This window comes from Anabrus simplex, chromosome 1, assembly GCF_040414725.1.
Source record: "Anabrus simplex isolate iqAnaSimp1 chromosome 1, ASM4041472v1, whole genome shotgun sequence".
NCBI lineage: Eukaryota > Metazoa > Arthropoda > Insecta > Orthoptera > Tettigoniidae > Anabrus > Anabrus simplex.
Window position 1 is genome coordinate 460,765,336 of NC_090265.1, and position 25,986 is coordinate 460,791,321.

Here is a 25,986-nt window from a genome sequence, read left to right on the forward strand (position 1 = left end):
AATAGAACTATGCAATTTGCTTGGCAAAGTGAGTGTTAGATAATTATATGTATGTAAAAGAGTAAGAAAAACGAACAGTATTTTACGAAAGGCCATAGCACGAAGTTTGACGGTGATTGTCTCGTACGACGGTGTGCTTATGTTTTGTGGCAGAAAATGTGAAGTAATAAGAATGTTAATACTTTTATTCCTCACTAACTACTTTTTATGGTTTCTGGAAATGCAGGAGTGCCGGAATTTTGTTCTATTATGTGCCAATATATACCGTCACAAGGCTCACGTATTTGAGCACCTTCAAATACCACGCGACTGAGTCGGGATCGAACCCACCAACTTCAGTACAGAAGACTAGAAGTGCTACTCAGTCCGGCAAGTATACAGTAATATCAGATGTTATGGTCCTTAGTGTCCATGTTGTGGTCCTTGAATCAGTATACTGCTGAAATAATGTCTCCATAATTCTTATCATTTAGTGGATTTAACCGAGGCATAGTCATAGACTCCAAATTCTGACGAACTAATAACTGGTCAAACGTAGCTTACTGCAACTTATTGGCTCTCAAATTGTGACTAGAGTTGGAAGATACATGATGTTTACTACTACATATCCGGCTCATTGTCGAAACAGTCAGCGTAGTGGGCTTCAGTTCAAAGATTTTTAACAGCGGCTAGTTAATTCTTCTGGCTCGGGGACTGGGTCTTTGTGCTCGTCTTAATACAAATCTTAATTTAAAACACATCACCCTACAAACTACCACAGATATCCAATAATGAGCTGAGCGCTGATTCGAGGTCCACTCAGCCTACATGATTGCAATTGAGGAGTTATCTGACGGTGAGGTAGCGGCCCCGCTCTAGAAAGCCGAGAATAACGGCGGTGAGGATTCGTCACACTGACCACGCACCACCTCGTAATTTGCAGGCTTTCGGGCTGAACAGCGGTTGCTTGGTAGACCAAGGCCCATCAGAGCTGTTGCATCGTGGAGTTGGACTTCTGGTCTCGTTTAGTTCCAAACCTTGTCACCTAGAACTCCCTCTGCTTCTCTGACTTTCCATGGCCGAGTGAATTATTTCTACTCCTACATTCACCTCAAATGATCCTACAACCAAAGCCGGTTCGTCCATCAAGTTAATTCTAAACTCAGCCCTTTTCTTTCCAATGCGAACATCCTCCTGCCATTCTTCCCACGTATGTATACCAGGAATAATTCTCGCTATTTTCAAATACGTTACTTCTAAGTTATGAATAAGATATCCTTATTTAACACAACTTTCACATTCATACCGCAAGGTATGTCTGAAAACAAACTGATGTAAAGATAATTTCACCCAAGAACTCACTTCTTTCAGAATACCGTTGATCGCAACTGCAGTTTCACCACATTAACTTTGCTATACATCATCATCATCATCTGCAGTTTCGAGCTGTTGGCCGGGTCTGTTTATTAACTTTACATTGATTCGAATTTGCTTAGTATTACATTGAAATGGTCCAACTGCTCTATAATAATAATAATTAAAGAGCCGAATAATAATAATAATAATAATAATAATAATAATAATAATAATAATAATAATAATAATAATTTCGTGTGGCTATTTCTAGCCGAGTGCAGCCCTTGTAAGGCAGACCCTCCGATGAGGGTGGGCGGCATCTGCCATGTGTAGGTAACTGCGTGTTATTGTAGTGGAGGATAGTGTTGTGTGTGGTGTGTGAATTGCAGGGATGTTGGGGACAGCACAAACACCCAGCCCTCGGGCGAATGGAATTAACCAATGAAGGTTAAAATCCCCGATCCGGCCGGGAATCGAACCCGGGACCCTCTGAACCGAAGACCAGTACGCTGACCATTCAGCCAACGAGTCGGACATAATAATAATAATAATAATAATAATAATAATTGCAGATACTGAAGAACAAGAACGTAAAATTCTTAAGAAAAAATTTGACCCCATACAAGAAAATGGAATTTGGGTCAAAAGGCGACCTGCAGACCTCGATAGTTACACAGATAGTTTCAGCAATCCTCTACGGAGGAGACGTTTGAATTTTTTGGACACATTTTTAGGATGGATAATAATAGACTGACAATGTAATTCATTCCCAAAACGGGAGGATAAATTGACTGGAGGAAACAGGAGTAACCTGAATAAATTGAACGTCGAGGAAGACATAATGGAAAGTCGCAATATCTTCAGGACCTCAGTAAACACACATTTGTGGTCAAAATCGTGGAAGTCTTTCATGATCGGGGTGGGAACAAAATGATCACAAGAACGGAAATGGAAACACCTTGGATTCATGAAGAAATTTTGGAAGAATAGGAAGGCGAAATTCATCAAACCAATGAACAAGTTCCAACGCGCACTATGAATGGGCATAACGAAACAAGAAGTAGAATATGTAAAAGATCTCGGGAGGTATATTCTGTGCTTACCCAATACAACGAATTAAAACTCAGCAATTTGTCGTTCTAAACAGTTCGGTAATTATTATCATTATTATTATTATTATTATTATTATTATTATTATTATTATTATTATTATTACTAGCAGTTTCCCGCTGGCTCCGTCCGCAATGTAATAGAATGTAATATTATGTCAACAAAACACTTGAAAATATATCACACAAAGAAATTGAATTAAACGTTGCTTGGAACAACACTACGCGCCGAACTGTTAAAAAGTCCTTCAAATATTTCGTCATGGAGACAATAGTACTCATAACTTTTCTCAGAAACTACAAATTTAAGTAGTTATTACCTCAAAAGAAAGCGCTTGATCCACTGAGTGGTTTTAGACCAAAACGAACTGCGTACCTCAATTAGAACGAAAGATATGATTGCTTCAATGAGAAAAAATGTTGAAGAAATGAGAGGTCAAATTGAATGTGCACTCACAACTTTCCTCAGAATCAACCAATTTGAATAGTTAAGAGCTGAAATTAAAAAGAGCTTGATCCACTGAGTGTTCTTGGGCCAAAACGAAAGCCGTACCTCAATAAGAAAGAAAGATATGATTGCTTCAAAGAGACGAAAATTGAAAAAATCAAATAATTTGAGGAAGGCGAAAGTTAAGTGATTTACAGTACCTGATGACAAAACTGTGCACGAATACCTTTCAGTTTAAAAAATGAAGGAAATTGACCGTTTAGAATGACCGGAGTAACTGACTAGTTTTCATAAAAATTATAAAAATTATTATTATTATTATTATTATTATTATTATTATTATTATTATTATTATTATTATTATTATTATTATTATACTTTCGTCATTTAATCGTAGAGGGATTTAATTTCACACAATGTCATTTCGCTATAAAAGTATACGATGGGAGGTGTATAACAGTAACTGACACTGATCGTGCAGTGAACACGCCTGGTACTAGGCACGACCTGACCTGAATCCTTAGCCCGTGGGTTGTACGGAACAATGGCTTCCGGCACTGTTATCTCATCCTACAGAATGCCAGTAGCCTTGCCAGTATCTTCTTACACCAATCTTCAACTCGCTGGCCATCATCCTGCCAGCGCTTAACTTTAATAAATTCCTTGGGTGTTATGAAATTGATTAAAAAGTCTCGCATGCTCATAATAACTCGTTCCATTCTGATCATTATATGTCAAGTCGATAACTGAAGGTCAAAGTAAGCACGTTGTAAAATTGCACGAAGGTGAAATTTATTCCAGAAATAATCCCAGATAATGAGAATAAAATAAGTAACTCTGTACCTTGGGCTCCACTACGATTGGTACCTCACCAACTAAACAAGTCTTGTGTGTCTCAAGGCGTGTCCCCTCCTCCTCTTGTCAAGTAAGGTAAGGGTGTATTCTGCCCGAAGGCAGGTCCGAACCTCCACAGAAGTGTGCCTGAGCCTGAGTTTACGTACGGTAGGGTGAGCAGTTCCTTTCCGCTCCTCCATTCCCTTACCTCCACCAACAGCGCGTGGCAACCCATCCAAGTCTTGACCACGCCCAATGTTACTTAACTTCGGAGATCTCACGCGATCCGGTGTTTCAACACGGCTACGGCCGTTCGCCCTCTTGTCAAATTTCACAAAATAATTCTCCTCTCACCAACCTGATTCAGCATCTCTTCATTTGCCATGCGATATACACATCTCACCTTCAATAGACTTCTGTAACACCAGCCGCTGCCAAGTGTTACGCCAGAGATATCACGAAATTTATCTGGCAGTCAAAGATGACAAAAACCTAATGCTCAACAGAAAATCAGAAAGCAGAAAAAATTATTCTCAATCCCTACAAAAGCCAATCCTTAGGAGTTTGTACAGAACCATACGATGAAATTTTAAAAAGAAATCAATAATCTAACTTCAGTAGAGACTGAACATGGATATACTAAAAACTTTTCCATTACTGGTAATGCTCTAATAAACGCGTTTCTACCACATGAAACAAAGGATACAGAAGCACAAAGAGCAGTGAAAATTTCATCCAAGATCCCCCATGGTACAGCTGATGACGTAATGTTCTCGCATCAAGAAGTTTAGCCCATCATTCCAAAAGAAAATGATAAGAAAGCCTCACGCTGGGATGGCATATCGGCCAACATTATCGAAAATATTTACTTCTGCCTTCCATCCTTATTCGTTACACTGTACAAAACTGTCTTTGTATCACGTTCCTATCTCGTGAAAACTTACAGTAGTGAAAATAATTCCTTAACAAAGTTTACAGCTACGTATTTCAGACCTATATGGATCCTGCCAGTTTTAGGTAAAATTCTGATGAAGCTAAAAAAAAAATACCAAAGACGCCGTTCTCCGTGCGATGAACGGATTAGGGGCACCTTCTCAATGCAAAAAGTAGACTTATTAATCTCACTGGACGTAACTAATGTGTTTTACAACACCTGGTGGCCAAAAGTTCGGTATCATTTAAAGGAAAAGCAATGCCCTTGCAATCTGCACCAAATCATTCAAGCGTACTTCAGCAGAAGAAAAGTGGAACTTCAAATCGGAACACCAAGTAAATCCATCAGCAAAGGTTACCCCAAGGGATCTACCTGAAGTCCAGGATTTTGAAATATATTTAAGACGAAGTCCTTAAAGTATCTCTTCCTACAGACTGCAAGATTGTTGCTTAAGCTATGGTGCACTCTTGTTAATTGGAGCTGACACACACTGATTTAAGTTTTAGGGAGAACATAACGTTAGATATTCTATTCGACTGGGGTTTCGAAAATACGCTACAATTTAGTCCACTGGAAACCAAGGCCATGGTTGTCATAAGAAGAAGAAATCGATGAAACCACAACTCACAGTGAACGGCAGAAAACTCTCTAGAGAATCACTTAACTTTTAGGACACATTTCAATAAACTAAAGCTTAAATAAAACAAATTTCCTCGTGGCATCATTGTTGTATGCAAGCCTTCGTAGGGACTAAAATCAGAAGTACTCCGCATTACATACTACACAACCTCCTTTCCACTGATACTGTATTGTGCTTCATCATTTCGTTCTATACTCAAAGCAGTGGACTAAGGAAAAACTACTTCAGATTCATAGAAGAATCGTCCTGCATTTTTCTCGTGCCTATTGCCGTCGTAACAGCTGACCTTACATTAATGAAAAACAGAACATTATATAATACGCATATGTCTGTGTGAGGTTTTAAAATTGCGCTAATACGTAATTCTAAAGGCCTTCTATTAGTATTTTCTTTTGAAGTCAGGATTCGTCTTGGACACTGAGCTTGAGCCCACTGATATCTGCTGAGAAAGTGAGGAACCCAAACAGCTCTTTTAACGCATTCTGAAGGACATTCTAAAGTATTTTTAGTTTTAGAATCTCCTGAGTGCAATGCTTTTATATCCACTGTGAATCCACTCGATCTCACTGTCATTTCGTGGAATCCGATCATCCTTGTATCACGTTTGCAATAGCTCTTCGCTCAACTATGACTGCTACATTTGCACAGATGACTCTCGCACACCCAATGGGTAGCTGAATCTGACAAAGTGGGATGCGCATTCATGATCTACGAGAACAATATCGAAGTATTTTCAGCCCAGTATAAATTGCCGTACAATTGCTCAGTATTTCAAGCCGGGCTATGGGCCATCAAATTTGCAGTAGAGTAATGTGAGCACAACAACAGTAGTGCTCGGATACTAAGTGATTCGCAGAGCTTATTGAAATAAATCAACAAGCACAATGTCAACCCAATAGCTGCTACTATAATATCTACAGTACAGCTGTGCCTCCACATCTGTTTTTCTGGATCCGGGGGCACACTGGTTCTCCTAGAAATGAAAGGGCAGACATACTCGTAAAAGCAACCTCTTCATCCAATATAAACATTACCTACAAAACATCACTCCCAAGATGCACGAAAGCCCAAATAAAAACAACCTGTGGATCTACAGAACAGTCACAAGAGAACTACCGGTACTCTTTCTCAACATGTTTAGCCGAATCAAGCACAAAACATCGCGAATTCATTCTCACTCAATTTCTCTCCGGCCTTGAAAAGTTTAAGTGCAACTTGAACGCATCAACATTAACAGTGCAGACGACTGTCTGTGCTTTCGTGGATCTTCTCAAATAGTGGCCCATTTACTGTTTGACTGTGCCAGGTTTGCAAGGACAAGATTCGATTTCGAGTGTCACCTGAACAATTGTAAGGTGGAACTCTCAAAGCCATTATATCATCTTTCCAGACAACCCTGCTGCTACGAACAGTTCCTAAAATTCATTCATCACATCTTCAATAATCTGACAAAGACCATTAATTAACTGATTGTAAACTATAACCCTTATATACTCCTGTAAAATAGGGTTCCAACTATTAAATAAATAAATAAATAAATAAATAAATAAATAAATAAATAAATAAATAAATAAATAAATAAATAAATAAATAAATAAATAAAAATGTTTATTTTTACAGACTTCAAAGTCATCTATTATATTTCTCTCTGTACCAATTATCGTACATGGGCGCTCAACAAAAAATTCTTTAGACACATCTAATGCGCATATGTTTGTGTGAGGTTCCAATATCATGAAAATAATCCTAGAATCTTATAACAATATTTTCTTTTGAAGTTAAGATTCGTTTCTAAAGTTTGATATCAAGGTTGGCTTATATTTTAATTCAGCAATATCTCATTTTTTCTGTATTTTGGTAGTAAATAACAGTAAAAATCTGTTTAATTTATGAAAGTAATGCAATATTAACGTCAAAAGAGTTGTTTTAAAAATTAAGTTACATAATATGAATAAGCTGTATCCCACTTTTGCCTCAGTATATGTCAAACAATATTTCTCACTGAATTAACACTGTGTCCCTCTTTTGCCCCATACCAAGGGGTAATTGTGGGACACAGCTTTTGTGGAATTGCTAAACTGTTTTAACATGTTAATACAATTTCTTCCTGGAAATGAACTGTGGGTACCAAATTACAATAACTGAACATCGTGCCAAATTTCCACTTTGAGAGTGCCCTAGAATTTGGAAGGTTTCATTTCCGTCCCATAATTACCCCAGCTGACCCTAAGAATTTTATAAATGTAACTGAATGAATACTTTAGTTATTAAGAATTGTATTTTTCGTTATTAATATATAAGACTTTTATCAGTGTAATTGAACAAATAATTTAGTTATTAAGAACTGTGTTTTTGGTTCTTAAGATATAAGACATTTATCAATGTAATTCAATTAATAATTTAGTTATTAAGAATTGTAATTTTTTTTAGTTATGAAGATCGAAGACTTTGTGTTAATGTAATTTAATAAGTACTTTAAAAATTTTGGGATGCCGTTAGGAGCACGCAGCTGTGAGCTCGCATCCGGGAGATAGTGGGTTCCAACCCCACTGTCGGCAGCCCTGAAGATGGTTTTCCGTGGTTTTCCATTTTTACACCAGGCAAATGCTGGGGCTGTACCTTAATTAAGGCCACGGTCGCTTCCTTCCCATTCCTGGGCTTTTCCTCTCCCATCGTCGCCATAAAACCTATCTGTGTCGGTGCGACGTAAAGCAACTAGCAAAACAATATTGAGGTTTACTGTAATTGGGTTTTACTACCCTGTTGTAAACCGGTAATTAAATAAATAATCAAATCATCATCATCAGTTCTTACAACATACATTCAGCATAGATATCCTTAAGGGGTAAGCTATGCCGAGTAAGAAAATGTTGCGCATTGCCCGCTTGAAGTTTATGCCTTCAGATCACTTAACATTCATTATTACCCCAGTGTTAACCCCGACAGGCGGCGGTGCGACTGTAGATAATGTGTTTGTGTTTTTAATCACCTCCATCGTAATCCATCCGTAAATTACCGCTACCGTGCGGTATGTAAATGTTGAGATCATACGGGATTAGTAGCCCGGGGTTGTGGAGGGGAGTTTGCTATCTGATCTGTCGGTAAATTTGTCAACACAGTGGGGTGTGTAAACGAGAGAGAGAGAGAGAGAGAGAGTCCTGAATGTTATATTACAAAGGCTGTCTGATCTCTGTAGTGAAACCTCGTTCAAAAATACTGCGAATTTTCTGGTGCACAGGTACTAAATGAGGTGTGACGTCATTTTTGTATAATATTTTAGAAATATTTATCATTTATCACCCAGATTAGGCAAAGGAAATACGGATAACTGAAAATAAGGAAGGGTTTCCGTTTCATAACCAGTGATCTGCCTTAAAGAGGGATTACTTTACACTATGCTGCGAGCTTGTAAGCGGGGAATACACCTACCACAATGTGTTTGTGGAAATTTTGGGGTAGGAAATGTATTGCGCACCTACTAATGCAAACACCACAGCCACCACATACAACTTTACATTGTAAGGACACAGATAATGTCCAAAATAGCTCTCTTAAAACAATGCTATGCTCATTATAATATAATGTAGTGTACTTTTTATGAAGGTTAACTTTATGTACATATTATATTCTGTTATTTTAAATAAAGCGATAAATGTTTCTGCAGATCTCATCAGCAACAGTTCCATGATATAATGCCAATATTGAGTCACAAATGACTTCGACCTCATATCTTGGCCTTAACCGTCTGTGTCCCAATTATAGGTTAAATTACGATTTTTTAATTCATTGAAAAACGTTGCATAGGCTAAGTGATATACAAAACCACATGGCGCAACAGCCCCGAAGGGCCATGTCCCAACAAGCGAACACTGTTCATCCCGAAGGCCTGCAGATTACGAGGTGTCGAGGCTAGATGATACGTACTTTTAAATTTCCAATTATCACTTACTGACTTATCATCAATCCAGTTCATTTAAGGGCAAAAGTCCTCATGGCCAAAAGGTTTTGTTTTGCTATAATGAAACCTGCCTTGTCTACTGTATAGCTGTGGTATTTGTTCTGGTGATTAGATACTCAGTTGTAATCCAGTTAAGAAATTTTGGAGGATTTGCCGGTGATCTATAAGATATTGCATCACGTGCGAGGAGTCCTCATTTGATCGGAAAAATCAAAGACAATCGATAAAATGACTCGAAAATATCCATCTACCCAATTCATAGACAATGAATATAATACATTGAGATTTGTGGTTGAATGGTAATAAGTACAGCCCTATTAGACAGACCTCGGTGGAGTATTGGTGGCATTTGTCGTCTCTGCTAGTTGCTTTACGTCGCACCGACACAGATAGGTCTTATGGCGACGATGGGATAGGAAAGGGCTAGGAGTGGGAAGGAAGCGGCCGTGGCCTTAATTAAGGTACAGCCCCAGCGTTTGCCTGGTGTGAAAATGGAAAACCATTTTCAGGGCTGCCGACAGTGGGGTTCGAACCTACTATCTCCCGAATACTGGATACTGGCCGCACTTAAGCGACTGCAGCTATCGAGCTGGGTCATTTGTCGTCTGAAGTACTGCATGTATACTGTATGTGATGAAGGAATGTGCTGTATATGAGAGTTGTTATGAAGTGTGGAGACAGCACGAGCACCCAGTCCCCAAATACAGTAATAGGAATTAACCATCCATAGTTAAGATCTCACAGCTCGGTCGGGAATCAATCCTGGGACCCAGCGATCCAAAGGATAGCATACTACCTATCAACTACAGCGCTATATAATAATAATAATAATAATAATAATAATAATAATAATAATAATAATAATGTTTCTTAGACAGCATTAATTTATCCAACAGGGAATTCTCAGTCATGTTCCCTTTCGCTAGTTAGCGAAGATAAAGAAACTCACGAGGAAGTGCTAGCTCAGTAAAAGTTAGAGCTCTAAAAAGCTTCGTATTATCTGCTTACCGAGCGAGACGTACAGTACTTCCACAGGAAGAAACGTCAATAGTTGCCGGACTTAAAAGATGCAGACATATTAAGTAGTCATTGTTTGAAGTGAAAAATATTTTAATATCTCCTCTTTTGGAGTGAGGAAGCCAAGAAGCGTAACGCATTACTAAACAGACAATGCCCTTCTCTCCTGCATAGTAATAGTGGCGTTCTACCACATGTTGTTTTGTGACTTTCTACAATGGAGAGACGAGTCAAGAAACCGTCACGTAAAGGGTGGAGAAAATATACGTGATCATCAAAGTTTTTATGAAAACAAGCAGCACTAGAGTGAACCTAACTTTCGATATTACGAAATGCGGGAGGGTGTCTCTCTGTCTGTCTCTCTCTCTCTCTCTCAGCGCTTGAAACTTAACGAACTTCCGGAGATATGTTACTATGCCTAACATTCTGAACACAAAAGTTCCCTTCTACCTTTATAGCGTACTTAAACCTATACAGTCTTATCAATAACAGAGATAATAGGTTCATAAAGATACTCTCCAAATTCCCATCCACCATACCATGAAACTTAACAAATCTCTTCTTTGAACGGTATCACGTATCTTTAACACCTTGAATTTGCAAAGTTTTTTTTCAATTTGCTTTACGTCGCACTGACACAGATAGGTCTTATGATGATGATGGGGTAGGAAAGAGCTAGGGATGGGAAGGAAGCGGCCGTGGCCTTAATTAACGTACAACCCCAGCAATAGCCTGGTGTGAAAATGGGAAACCACAGAAAATGATCTTGAGGACTGTCAGCAGTGGGGTTCGAACCCACTATCTCCCGATTGCAAGCTCACCGCCGCGCGACCCTAACCGTACGACCACTTGCTCGGTTTTCAACGTTTCATAAGTACTGCAAACAGTACACTTCGTCCTTCTTTCTAGACAAGAACACTAACTCTAGATATGTAGCCTACTGCTGAGAGCACGTAAGGTAATGCTTCTAATCTAGAAACTCCAATATTTAAAAAATATTTATTTCACTGAATACAATTTTCAATTCTCGTACCTCAAACAATTTTATAATTATTTTTTTCATCTTAGTGAATAATTTTTCTAATTTACAAAATCATGATCCTCATAGCCTACATGAGTCTATTTTAAGCTAATGTTATATTGGTTTAGGAATTCTATGCTCATTTCAGTATTTTATCCGATACAGACGTTGCATGGTATTTTTCAACTTCACTGGCTTGTAAACAATCAATTTAATTCAATTCACTCTTCTATCATTAGTTGAAACTACGATGGTGTTGGTGCTTCCAGTACGGAATTTAGGATATATTTAAGTGGTCTCAAATGCTTAGTAGTCTGCGATTGCAGAGCCTGTATCGGCGTTATTTCGTCGCTGCGCCTGCGAAAACCGCTATGTGATAACGTCTTGGGAAAAATACTGGCCCGCAGCACATATGTCAAGAGAGAAATTTCTTCGAAATGATTCGCTCAATATTGAATCTTGATGGCAGAAGCTTACCGGTGAAAGTTGTATGCTGAAATATTTCTCATATCGCAGGTGCAACGATAATTTGTAAAAGTAACTAGGGATGCGAAGGCTACGGCTGTACATTCATCTAACGTTGAAGCGGCAAACTACGAAAAATACAGTTCTAGAGAGCCTGGGAATGGTATTTTAATTGTGTTACCAGAATATACTTATGTATAACAGTTGTTAAAATATCCTTAGCAGGGTCACAAATGGAATATACGCTGACCAGATATGAAGTTGTTGAACCCTTGAACCACAACGTCGCACGACTAGAATTTTGCATGGCGGAAATATTATTGCACGCCAGCAAGTTTAGATCAACCCTGCTGTTGGAGAGCGTGTTTGTCACTTTTTCGAAGGTCTTAGGTTTGATTCGCGGTTCGCTGAATAATTTTAATTCCAGACTGAGGTCTGAAGAGGGATTATATCAGCCTCGTGCGATCAACTGAGAACTTGTTTGATATGAGAGACAGTGTTCCCGGTCAAGAATGCAAGCAATATAGCTGAGGATGTCTTCATACTGACAACGTGGCACTATAATATCTGAATGTCAGAAGCCGGGCAACAGTCACCTTGGTAAGTCAGTGGCTTGGGAAAAATTTGAATGTGTCACAGGGTTCGGTTTATTATTATTATTATTATTATTATTATTATTATTATTATTATTATTATTATTATTGTCTGTCCTGAGAGTAACCTTAACAGAAGGTAATATTCGGAATCTAGTCCCGAAGAAGTTACTGAACGTGCTAGAAGTCAACGACACGAAGTTATCTGTAGTAACATAACGAGTGCTTCAGAATTTATCTAGAGAGAATCTGGAGCTCGAGTTGTATTTATTTCCACTATTTCGTGAATAACTACAAAATTAAATAAGCAATGATAATAAGTGTGTAAATAAAAAATAAAATACGTAGTTATTGATAAACCATGCAGAGAACAAAACTTTCAGCACAAAAATATGCTGTTTCATAAATGCATTTAAACTATTTGGCCGCAGTCTACAGATATGTCATCTGTCGGCTTCCTGAGAACAACACAGTAACATATAGTAATGAAGATAACTGAAGCACTATATTACATCAAAGAGGCTGTGGAGATGCTTGAGTTCACTATTCTGATGAATTTATATAAAACAAATACCGGTAAATGCTGCTTTAACACGAAATCGATAGTTTTGTCGCGAACTCATGATTGGTTGAAGTTCTTAATATTCTTATACTACCTCGTATATTGCTCACAGGAATCATGAGCTAAATAGTCACATTTACATACCCTTGAATACCATGACATATTGTTATTTGATGATTATTAAAATGTTATAAACATTTCCTTTAAAGGAATTATATTTCATTAAATCATAATGATAATATTTGTTTGACCATAGATTCCTAAGATTTCAAACCATAAATGTTTTAGCCTTAGAATCGTGAGTAAAAATTAAAGAAAGTAATTATGAACATCTATTTCAACATTCATGAACTACATTCGTAATCTGGATAGACATTTTCTGTGACAGATAGATCAACATCCTCACTTAACGTTATGAAGTTACGTCAATCCTGTTTTCGGAAAAATCCTTTAGGTATATCCGAGAATTTAATTCACGTCCACCGGGATACAAAAAGAGATTGATTGACCATCTGACTTTACCAGAAATTAAGTCAATTGTCCAGTAGTCTCTCTCTCTCTCTCTGTCTTGAGTGTGTCTACTTTCAAACGAACGGATGTGACTGGTAGGTAGAATGTTCATGTTTTACGACATTCTTGAACGAATTCATGTGCCTTTATGTGAACGGAACATGAACATACCAATGTAATTAACCATGGTGGTCACATGGTTAAGAAGTTTAAATAAAAACCAAGCCAACAGCAGGTTTCGTTAAGAAGCCACTTTCTGAGACATTACGTTGTTCTCTCCTTGCTCTTCAAACCATCAACTAAGCTCACAATTGGGACACTTGATGATGACCGTCTTCGATAAAAACTACTTCTAATAAATAGACAAAAATATTTAGTGACAACTTCTTTTCGACCAGGAATTTTTTTTCCGATTACTTCCTTGCCTACTTCTCAGAGTACACGATGAAAGCTCTAACAAGAAATACTCAGTTTTCTTTTGAGCTTTCAGCACAATTCTCTAATAACCTTCCTTAATAAACCATAAATACTGTCTCATTAAATTACTAAATCTACTTCAAAATATCTTAATCTTCATAAACCTGCGCAATTTACGAAACAGTACTCTCTTGTCGGAAATCACCCAGAACATAGGTATCGTGCTACTTTCCTTTGCATCATTTCCAGTTTTCGTATCAAGTCATCCTGGTGTGGCCGTCATAAAATATGTCTTTTATCAGAATTGTTATTATCAAAATATAAGTCATCTCTCATCTAGATACACACCAAATGGTTACCCACAACTAACATATCTATAGGCACAGTTGTTTCTGAGAAAAGTTAACCTAGTGGTAACATACTCATTCAACCATTGTTATTATTATTATTATTATTATTATTATTATTATTATTATTATTATTATGTGACTGCACGTGCTTCTATAGACTACTCTAGCCCTTTGTATGAATCAAGAACAACAGATCAGTTAGTCTGTACACGAGAAGAGGAAACTTACTAAGAGTTTTCCTGATGAACATACGTGAGTCATGTCGGGATACACACTATTACTTACAAACGTGAGACACGTTCATGATTGTCTAGAAACAAAAGATCGATGGGAACCGGAAGAATGATATAATAACCATTTATCTCTTCTAGCAAAGTATATGGTACGCTCAGACTATTTGTTTTCGAGAACCATTATCGCGATCAGTCTTCCGTGAACTTGTGGAAAACATACTTTTTCAGTGTCTTCCAAGATCTAACACCCGTAGTATATTTCCAAATGTCAGGTATAATTGAAATAGAGGTGAAACTGGTTATTCTCTCCCTTCTTGTTCCCAAAGTCCTGGTATCGAGTACCAGCGCTGTCACTTGGAGGTTTGCAAAGCTTAAATATGGAATCCAAAGTAGAAGCAGACTTTTAGTTTTATGAGACTGTCGATAGGAATGTTATACATAAAACAAATGCTTGTTATAAACCGTATGAAGAATGCATATTGAATTTAATAGGTCATAGAAGCTTCAACGCAATAATGGATTAATATTTGGGCTAATACCACAAAATATAAGAAAGAAATTAAGCTGATATACCCTTTCTCTGTACCTGTAAACGATGAGTAAGCTTTTGGACTTAGCTTGCTAATCCAATTGTTGTTTAGCCATATGGAAACACAGGAAGACGTGAAACATCTGACGTCAAACGACATTGATAATGGTAACAAACTGGATGGGTGGCCCACATGCTAAACAAGGGGCAGAATGAAACTTGCCACCCACTACAAGTAATCTCAGATTGAGAGTGTCTCAACAGTGGCCCCCTGGCATACGTGAGGATCAGTAGCGTAGCCAGGATCGGCCAATGGGAGGGGGGGGTTTGTAGTTATAAAATGATGGCAGATCACAATGAATGACTTGTCACTGATACAAGTGAATTACAGATCTGTTGGTTCTACAATTATGTCTCTGAATGTTTATTCATTTTATTGTCAGTTTCTGTAATTTTCTTTTTGTAAACATTCCAGTTGGGTGGGGGTCTAACCCCAGTAACCCCCCACCCGCCTGGCTATGCCCCTGGTGAGGATACAGACCAGGCCAATAACGTTCAGGTTGTTTCCAGCGGGAAAAGAACGATGATATCAGTCTTAAGTAAAAAGTAGCGTAAGTTGAAGTGTTCTAAACCCTCGATGAATGAAGATATTGCCTAAAGAAAGGAAAGAACCATTAAGGGAGGGAATATGAAAGAGAAGCATAGTTGACTGAGAAAAATTGTTGTAGAGATAAAAGACAGGAGCCTCAGCAATGCCAGTCTCACCTGTGGCATATCTATCAAGTTGTAACATCCTAGGGATTTCAGCAAACTGTAAGTTACTCTTGGAGGTACTGACGGTTAATATACATATTTTATGAGGTGTTATATCGTTAAAGCAAGGCAATGGTAAACCTACCTTGATTAACGATGTAAAATATACATTTACAGTCATTTCAAGTTGAGGAAGGATTGTTCCATTGAGACTGAGCTTGTAGGATTCCATCAAGATATAGCAGATATTTTAGATTCAGGAGGTCAACGATCAGTCATCATTGATCTGCATTTAGGTGGCACATTACTTATCAATTGTTTAGTTAGTCTTTCCTTTAAATGATTTCAAAGAACTTAGAAATTTATCGAATATTTTCCTTGAGAAATTATTGCAAACCCTAACTTCTTCCCTATAAATCAATATTCGTCCAAATTTGTCCTTTTGAATTCCAAATTTATCTTCATATTATAATCTTTTCTACATTGAAAAGCTCCACTGAAGCTCTTCGTCTACTGAAATGTCGTATGGCTTTTAGTGCCGGGATATCCCAGGACGGGTTCGGCTCGCCAGGTACAGGTCTTTCTATTGAACTCCCGTAGGCGACCTGCGCGTCGTGATGAGAATAAAATGACGATGAAGACAACACATACACCCAGCCCCCGTGCCATTGGAATTAACCAATTAAGATTAAAATCCCCTACCCGGCCGGGAATCGAACCCGGGACCCTCTGAACCGGACTCTTCGTCTACTAATGTCATGCCACACTATCTCTCTGCTGACAGCTCGGAACATACCGCTTAGTCAAGAAACTCGTCTCCTTAATTCCAAGTCATCCCAGCCGGAAGCCTGCAACATTTTTGTAGTTCCTCAACTGAGGTTGGTGTTAGAAAGGGCATCCTGGCGTAAAACATGCTATATAAATTTATCTCCCTTCATCCCGACCCCGTACCAAGAAACGTAGTTAGCAGACATGTCTGCAGGCCGCGGCACTTTTCCAGCATTTCCTGTACAGAAAGCTGCACTGGCCTAAGTACCACTTCAAATCTTAAATTCCTACCACACAGTTACTTGTTGGACGCACTGTATAAAACTAAAAAAAAAAAAATGCACACACATCATTGTTCTGAACTGATTATTTGGCGTCGGAATTCTTTTCTAAAAGGCATGCGTTTCCAAACAAAGTTTTGTTGCTAGGCTAGCAAGTAAAGTTTCTTTTTTGCATGCGCTTTGATTGGCTGGAACTTGTTGTAACTGGACAAAGAGTTACGTAAGGGTTGACTTTCTTGCTTCAGGAACTCGCCATCTGAATTTCGCAAGCAGACACATGCGCTTAGTATCCAGGCAAATGGTAAGTCAAAAAACGATAAGATCTAAATTTCCCATTTACAACCCTCACATGTTCTTAAAACATATTGCATTGATAAACAGTAACTTAGAAACGAGCTGGCTTTTCTTGACAGTCAAAGAGGACGGAATAAAGAAGGGCGATATTTTTCACAAGTTAGGTACCACTACCCCACACTTTTAATTTATTACAGAAATTTCCTCTATTGATATTTCCTCGTGTCTTAAATAAACATAGAGCTGGTAAAGCTTACATCGGCCACTTAATTATAATCAGAATTCTCCTCTCTGCATAAATTTTATCTATATTGAATGTCAGTAGGAAAACAGTAGACCGAGCTGTTATTTGTTCATATTAAACATTATTTTTAAGTATGAGAGTAAATTCCGAGAAAAAGGTTGCAGCTTCCTTCCCAAGCCTACCTAGAAATTAATCATCATTCTTTCTGTATATTGAATCACACCAGCTTACGATTCGCTGTGAAAAAGTATGCTATCTTAGGAAATATATGTAATGAATTTGTAGATTTTAAAGTTTTCCTTTGTGAAAGAAACCAATCTTGTAGTTTCGGGTCAAAAAGTCTGTCAGGCGAAATCATACAGTCCACTACTATCCCTCCAGGATCTGCTTTGTTTTCCTGACTTTCTCGAATGCACGCTTTTCCAAGAGTGTAATTATTTTATAGGTCAGTGATATTCTGTAATAATTAAATATTTTGAATTCCTTGTTATTCAAGTAAATTTCAAGTATTATGGAGAAAATATAGTCTATGATTTTATCAGAGAATACAGGTATTTTTTATTTCGAAATGCTAACTTTCGTTAACATCTGAAGAGGCTGAAATCCAGGCCTTTCTCTTACGTAACGTATTAATTTCTATCTCAATAATATCCCTATCAAGTATAAAGTTACCGGTATTTCATTTGCCTAATGCCATGTCCGAAATACTTCCCGTTAGCTACTTATGAAATATGTTAACAAAAATAAAACAGTCTTAATATATTTGAAGATAACTCCTTTGATACAAAGGAAAATGCAGCTGATGGACAAAGAAAGTTTCATTTTGAAGGAAAGTTATTTCAGAGTTCTGAGATTCGTATTTGTAGAGCATATAGCACAACTGTTTAGAATTTGTATAAATATGGTTCCTTCTTATTCTTGCTTCATGGCCTATCCCAATCTATTGAGGGATTTGGCCCAGTTTTGCGGCCAGATGCCCTTCCTGACGCCAACCTTATGCAGAAGGATGTATTAGACTTGCGTATTTGTGTGGTGGTTGATAGTGAGGCGTATTATATGAATATGAAGAGAAGTACATTTTGAGGAACACAAGTACCTAGACCCCGAGTCAGAGGAATTAAAAGTACGCAGTTGAAATCCTCGGCTCGGAATCGAACCCGGGGCCCTCACAACCGAAGGCTGGTACGCTGACCACTCAACCAAGGAGCCCGACCATGTTGAATTCTGGTTTATTTATAGAATTATTACAATTTTCAACTATAGGCATAATTGGAATAAGAAGATTATTTTAAAACTCTTTCACGTTAAGTGAAGAAGGTCTTTTCTTTGGGATCTTGAAATTCATAATTCGGACAACAAAATGTCCCTAGAACATAATTTTAAAAAATTAAAATTGGAGTAGAAACTGAAATTCGTACCAATTTTAAGACGTCCGAGTTGCATATACTATCGAAGAACATCAGTACGTCCTACATCAGAAATGAGGTTTATCCAAAACCTATGCTAGAGAAATTATAATCGCAGAATATCTCAGCTATTTAGGTGGTTCTAATACTGATTGATTATTATCTGGGTTTTGGGTATTTTCTGAGTCACCAAGCTCGGAGGTTAGTTGGTGTATTAACTTCCATGCCTGGCGGCCTTAGGTTCGATTCTCGATTCTGAAATGGAAAATTAAATCTTGGTTTGAGCATTAAAACAGAAGAAACGCTGGTTCGAATTCCACTCTCGGCCATACTATGCAAGAATAGATTTTTCACTCCTAATCCCACATGTCTGCTATAGTCCCATCCATCCAGCGTCAGTTCATTAAACACGTACGTCAACATCACAGGCTTTCAGATAGCCTGTGCACTAAATAAGTGACAGGGATTTCTGACCGGACGAGATGGCCGTGCGGTTAGGAGCGCGCAGCTGTCAGCTCGCATCTGGGAGATAGTGGGTTCGAACCCCACTGTTGGCAGCCCTGAAATGGTTTTCCGTAGTTTCCCATTTTCACACCAGGCAAATTCTGGGGCTGTACCTTAATTAAGGCTACGGCCACTTCCTTCCCATTCCTAGGCCTTTCCTGTCCCGTCGTCGCCATAAGACGTAAAGCAACTAGCATAGGATTTCTGAATATGATGTTCCAATTCGACTAAAATGAAGGAACGACAAACACAGCGTAACTATTGATATCGTGATCATAGTCACGGGATCTCCATTTTTACGTGGAATCCGATACACAGGGACGTGACCTTTTATTTCAAAATTACCACATGCATTGGCCAGGATTCGAACCACCGCCGCCTTGGTGAGAAGACAAGAGTTACGTCACTTGGCTATCACGCCTCCTCAGAAATAAACAGATATTATGTATTGCTGTGTGGGATCTTTAGTAATGTGAGCAATTTCAGTTTCTGGAATTCAGGACCTGAAATGAGGTACTGTCTCGCATTTCCCTCTACTAAGTGCGGGAGAAGTATAGAATGGCCGTTGCCATCGACGCGATTCGAACCTGCGAACATTGGAGCTTCTAATTCGTACAGTGGAACGCATGACATCGCTCGACTAGGGAGGTGAATCAATCTAATACGATGAATAATTTTCAAATGAGGGGATCTAATAATAACGGCACGAACGTTTGTATCTTGAAGAAAATAAAGGATCCGACAGCTGATGCTTAGAGGGTGACTTCTACTGTCTTGAAACTGTAATATATATATATATATTATCTAAACGCGCGAAGGAGTACAAATGATTTTGTAAAAGTTATATATTAGTTTGCAGTAGATATAGAATGACATTATTTTAGAGAAAGCCGGGCTGAGTGGCTCAGACGGTTAAGGCGCTGGCCTTCTAACCCCAACTTGGCAGGTTCGATCCTGGCTCAGTCCGGTGGTATTTGAAGGTGCTCAAATACGACAGCCCCGTGTCGGTAGATTTACTGGCACGTAAAAGAACTCCTGCGGGACTAAATTCCGGCACCTCGGCGTCTCCGAAGACCGTAAAAGTAGTTAGTGGGACGTAAAGCAAATAGCATGATTATTATTATTATTTATTTTAGTGAACACTTTAAAGAATCACTTTTGCTAATGTTAACGTTTAACGTATTTGCCTAACATGATTATACTGTAGTTCAGTCACCGATCATTGCAGACTAAAAGGGTAACATTCTATAATGAGGATTTCTTTTTCTAGGGTTTCAACGTCTCACTAACTCAGATAGGTGCACGGCGACGATGGGATAAGAACTAGGTCTGGGAAAGAAGTACCAAGGCTTTAATTAAGGTACAGTCTCAGCATTTCCCTACAGTGAAAGTGAGAAACCACGGAAAACCATTCTCAAAGTCATCCACAGTGGGGTTCGAACTTCGAACCCATCATCTCCAGAATGCAATTTCATGGCTAAAAGACCTAAACCACAGCCTACTCAATCGGTGTGTATGTATGTATGTATGTATGTATGTCCGTTCTAACTGATAACGGTGCAAACAAACGTCGCGGTGTGGGGAAATTTGTCCTATAAGAGATATTTAACGTTCTGGAATCCAGTGACATGAGCTGTTGCATTTAAACAGCCGCGAGTACCACCGACCTCAGCCGCGATCGAACCCACTATGTTCCCGACACAGAGTCATCGACTAACCAAGTGTGCCTTTGAGGCAGATATTTTTTAAAAATATTTTACGTAACTAGTAAAAATAAATAAAAGGTCTCCTAAAAATGAAGGCAAATGTTCTCTTTACTTCAAGAGGATGAAATATTTGTCCTAAAACAAAATTTTCCCTGCATACCTATTGTGCTATATATAAAGGGAACAAACTCATTTCATCAGAGAATTAGATTTAATGTCAAAGTGAAAATGTATGTGATTTTTTTACCTTGGTTGAAGAGAGATATATCCATCCAGGAACAAAGGCACAAGAGAAATGTGTTTCAATTTTTTTTTCACTTTTTAAAACCTTAAATAACGGCACTATTCAGTGTATATGTGTATTTACATAAATTTCGCAAACCACTACCACGAGTCTTTTCCTGTTGCTTGTTGCAGCCGGCTTTGAATGAAAAACACAAGGGATCAATAACCAACCCTCTGGTCTCGTAGCTGTCCGCAGTGGGGAAAATACAGGGGGATGGACACACAAACAAACACACACATATAAAACACACGGAACAAAGATGGTGGGGAAACACTCTTTGTATAGGTACTGTACACGCTGTCCACCACGATTAACGCATTCCTTCCACTACGACTAGTCGGCCGCTACTGAACCCCGCGGAGCTCACCTGGTTCCGACAAGCGTGATACTATCCGCCGTAGCCAATCAGAGATCAGCCGTCAGTCACGTGGGATAGTGTGTACCAATAAGACTTGAACTCCTGAAGAACGTCAAATGCGGGTAAAAGAAATGAGGACACAATTCACGTAATGTCAAAGCATATGTGTGGCTATATGCGAATACCGCTTGAGCTCTATTCTTTAAAAATAAAGACTCCTTCATACCTTGTCATCTTCTCCCAGTGCATTTACAATTTCCCTTTTCGTTGAAGACAGTATTGTTTTTTACGGCAGGGTGAGAAAGAATTTAATTAGTGTAAGAAAACACATGATTATAAAAGGAAAAGTGGCTTGTCCTATCCTGTAAAATGTGCTCTCATTCACAAGCTAGGAATACAACATTCAACAGTTAAAACAAAAGGAGATGATTATTACAGAGCAATAAGCAGCTATTTCAATGTATTTTTCTCCTTTTTCAAATCCACAAACATAGCCAGTTCGCTGAAAAGAAAGTAAATTCGTGAATACGAATTTACAGTTTAACGAAAGGAGGTCGCTTTGACCGTATGCGTTCAGATTAGACAGTGAGTAGCGATAGTGTACGAAGTAGGAAGAGTTAAGAATAATCACATTTCCGTTCAGGGCCGGCCAAAGGGGTGGGCCAAACGGGCCGCGGCCCAAGATTCTGACTTGGGGGAGAACCAAAATAATGTTAGGCCTAAATAATATTCATATTATGCCTTCAATGAAAAATGTTTTTCTAGTTAAATAATTTCAATCCGCCTCTGTGGTGTAGTGGTTAGTGTGATTAGCTGCCACCCTCGGAGGCCCGGGTACGATTCCCGGCTCTGCCACGAAATTTGAAAAATGGTACGAGGACTGGAACGGGGTCCACTCAGCCTCGGGAGGTCAACTGAGTAGAGGTGGGTTCGATTCCCACCTCAGCCATCCTGGAAGTGGTTTTCCGTGGTTTCCCACTTCTCCTCCAGGCAAATGCCGGTATGGTGCCTAACTTAAGGCCACGGCTGCTTCCTTCCCTCTTCCTTGCCTATCCCTTCCATCCTTCGGATCCCCCCCACAAGACCTCCTGTTCAGCATAGCAGGTGAGGGCCGCCTGGGCGAGGTACTGGTCATACTCCCCAGTTGTAACCCCCGACCCAGAGTCTGAAGCTCCAGGATACTGCCCTTGAGGCGGTAGATGTGGGATTCCTTGCTGAGTCCGAGGGTAAAACCGACCATGAAGTGTAAACAGATTAAGAAGAAGAATAATTTCAAGTATTTTCCCTGTATTTCTAAACTGCGTTCTGTGCGGTTATTTCACAGTAAGAAAGTAAATACCGTAATTAATTTCTTGTATCGCATACTTCCGGTATGTCAATTGCCCTAGCCATGTTGAAACACCACATCCCGTAAGACTTCCGAAGTAAAGTGACATTGCGCACTTGGGTATCTATTGGCTAAAGGAGGAGCGAAAAGTAACTAGCTGCCTTACCACACGTATACTCCGGTTCAGGATGCCTGATCAGTGGCCCCTTGCCTCCAACATCCAGGTTTGGATATGGCACAAAGTTGGTTGAGACAAACCAGTAGCGTAACTAAGAAACTGCCGAGCAAGATGGCGGTGCGGTTAGGGGCGCGCAGCTGTGAGCTTGCATTCGGGAGATATTGGGTTCGGACCCCAGTGTCGGCGGCCCTGTAGATGGTTTCCCGTGGTTTTCCATTTACACACCAGGCAAATGCCGGGGGCTGTACCTCAATTAAGGCCACAGCCACTTCCTTCCCACCCTTAGCCCTTTCCTATCTCATCGTCTCCATAAGACCTATCTGTGTCGGTGCGACTAGGAAAGTTTTAGGCCCCCCTTCACATATCCTTCCACAGCAAAAACTGTACTGCTATGTTCACAGTGTATCTTCCGTAACTACACATCTCATACTTCAGAGGTGAATTTGAACTTATTAACTTTCTCAATAGCTGCGTTAACAGGCGATAGCGGCCTATGTGGAAAAAACATAAAATTTTTATTCCATTTTAGCCGGCTGAATCTAGGAGTTATAGAGGTTATTAAAAATGCAATTTGTGTAAGCCCTGTTGTCTCGTCAGGCAATTATTTCCTTTCTTCTTATTTCTTCGTTTCGGCCTGCGGTGGACCACGTTATTTCAACCGTTTGCATCCTTGAGCTTTAATTCTTCCCCAGTACTCACGCATTCTCATTCTGTGAGCCTCCTTTCTTTCATCAGTCCACATCTTGCCTGTTTTCAACTTTGGCCTTTCTTGGAACCTCTTGTATCCCTGGACCTTTTTCTGGAGAGGAGCACGTTTCTGGATATCTTCGAGTGTGATTCCTATTTCTTGAAGGTCTTTTCCAACTTCGAAAATATCCTATTGGTCTGTCTCTGTGTGCTCATGCGAGCTATATGGCCATAAAAATGAATCCTCCTTTTCCGAATCGTGTCTGTTATCCTCTCCATATGCTGGTACAGATCGCTGTTGTGTCGTCTCCTGCAATTATTTCCTTTATTTTATTTTATTTTATTTTATTTTATTTTATATAATTTTATTTTATTTTAATTTAATTTAATTTTATTTTATTATTAACAAAATGATTAGCGGAAATAGTGCAACAGGCTTCGGCAGCAGGCACAATTCCTATCCTCGCCGGTAGGTGGGGACTTCATTCATTCCATTCCTGACCCGGTCGAATGGCTGGAAACAGACTGTGGATTTTCATATAAAAGAGCCTCCGTGGCTCAGGTGGCAGCACGCCGGCCTCTCACCACTGGGTTCCGTCGTTCAAATCCCGGTCACTCCATGTGAGATTTGTGCTGGACAAAGCGGAGGCCGGACAGGTTTTTCTCCGGGTACTCCGGTTTTCCCTGTCATCATTCATTCCAGCAACGCTCTCCAATATCATTTCAGGTCATCTTTCATTCATTAATCATTGCCCCAGAGGAGTGCGACAGGCTTCGGCAGCCGGCAAAATTCCTATCCTCGCCGCTAGATGGGGGCTTCATTCATTCCATTCCTGACACGGTCGAATGACTGGAAACAGGCTGTGGATTTTCATTTTCATTAGCGGAAATACGCACAAAATATCGTTCGTTGCGGCTGACCGATTTGTATAGCGCCACAGCAAGTAGTGGAGACTTTGCATGTCTTGTGAAGAAGGGTAGCAGGGATATCTTCTTTTTTTTTTTTTTTTTTTTTTTTTTCAAGGTCGTGGACACTGAGGTATGATTCACTCGCCTGCCGCGCGCGTTCGTCAGTCTGGCGGTCTCTTTAGTGTCTGTTAGCTCCTTAGTGTGTAGTCAAATACTAAATAGTTTTTAACTGTATAATCACGCCCTTCTATTTACTTGCAATACATGTTCCTTTGGTGAAAGTTTTATACTGTGGTATTGAATCAAAATCACAAGAAAACTATTATTACCGCTCTTAAGTTAGTAAAATGTCAGCTTTTACCTCTCTGTCGAAATTCGTGCAGAGAGCATTAAAACACTTGCCATTTGTAGCTTTGTTTTAGTTTTAATGTATATCTCGCCATATCCCACAAACCGGGGTACTTATTGTTGATGTCTGTACATTGTTTTGCCTCAACTCCTAATTCCCAATCGCCGCTGCTGTCGACTGGTTATGTTCTAATAATAATAATAATAATAAGACTATTTGTTTTTTCGTCCCACTAACTACTCTTTTAGGGTTTTTGGAGACGCCGAGGTGCCGGAATTTAGTCCCGCAGGAGTTCTTTTACGTGCCAGTAAATCTACCGACACGAGGCTGACGTATTTGAGCACTTTCAAATACCACCGGACTGAGCCAGGATCGAACGTGCCAAGTTGGGGTCAGAAGGCCAGCGCCTTAACCGTCTGAGCCACTCAGCCCGGCTGGTTATGTTCTTGATGTCAGAATTCCTGCTTTCTCACTCAGTCTCATCTGCGACATTGCACTATGTAAGCAAGTTATTATTTGTTCTAGTAAAAGCCATACTCCTTTTCTACAGTTAATAATTCGCCCAGTTCTTTTTTATTGACAGTTAACGAATCTCTTTCATCATTGTGGAGAAGTAGGAGATATGTCTGCACCATAATATTCACAAAGCGTATTGGCTTTTTTTAAAAATCATTTCCCTTTCAGTTAAAGGTGCTAGGATTTGAAGGCTGGAGCCAGGATAAATCAGCTTATATCCTATTCATGCTTACAAAGTGCACTTTAAGCTGCTGAATTATGATGGCCAGACAAGCGTTCAAACAAAACACGGTATTTGAAACCTTTCTTCTGTTTTCTGTTCTAATTCATCAACTACCAATTCGTCAAGGGGCTTCACAACACGCCGTCACCGTGCTGTTTTGAAAACAAGGTATATTGTCCAGGAATTTAAGGCTTCTTTGGCTTTCTTTCAAAAAAGTACTCGAAAATTGCTGTTTTAACTCT

The 25,986-nt window shown here is 39.2% G+C and overlaps 1 protein-coding gene across 2 annotated transcripts in view; it reads right to left on the reverse strand.

Annotated features, from left to right (window-relative positions):
- Nucleotides 1-25,986, reverse strand: part of LOC136856948 (uncharacterized) — a 674,709-nt gene that overhangs the window by 491,572 nt on the left and 157,151 nt on the right. The window contains exon 1 of one of the 2 annotated variants that reach the window (XM_067135238.2): nucleotides 21,159-21,533. The exons of the other annotated variant lie outside the window; for it this stretch is intronic. The gene's annotated coding sequence lies outside the window, so the exon portion shown is untranslated. Of the gene's footprint in view, nucleotides 1-21,158; nucleotides 21,534-25,986 lie in introns of those variants that run through there. 2 annotated transcript variants of the gene reach the window in all.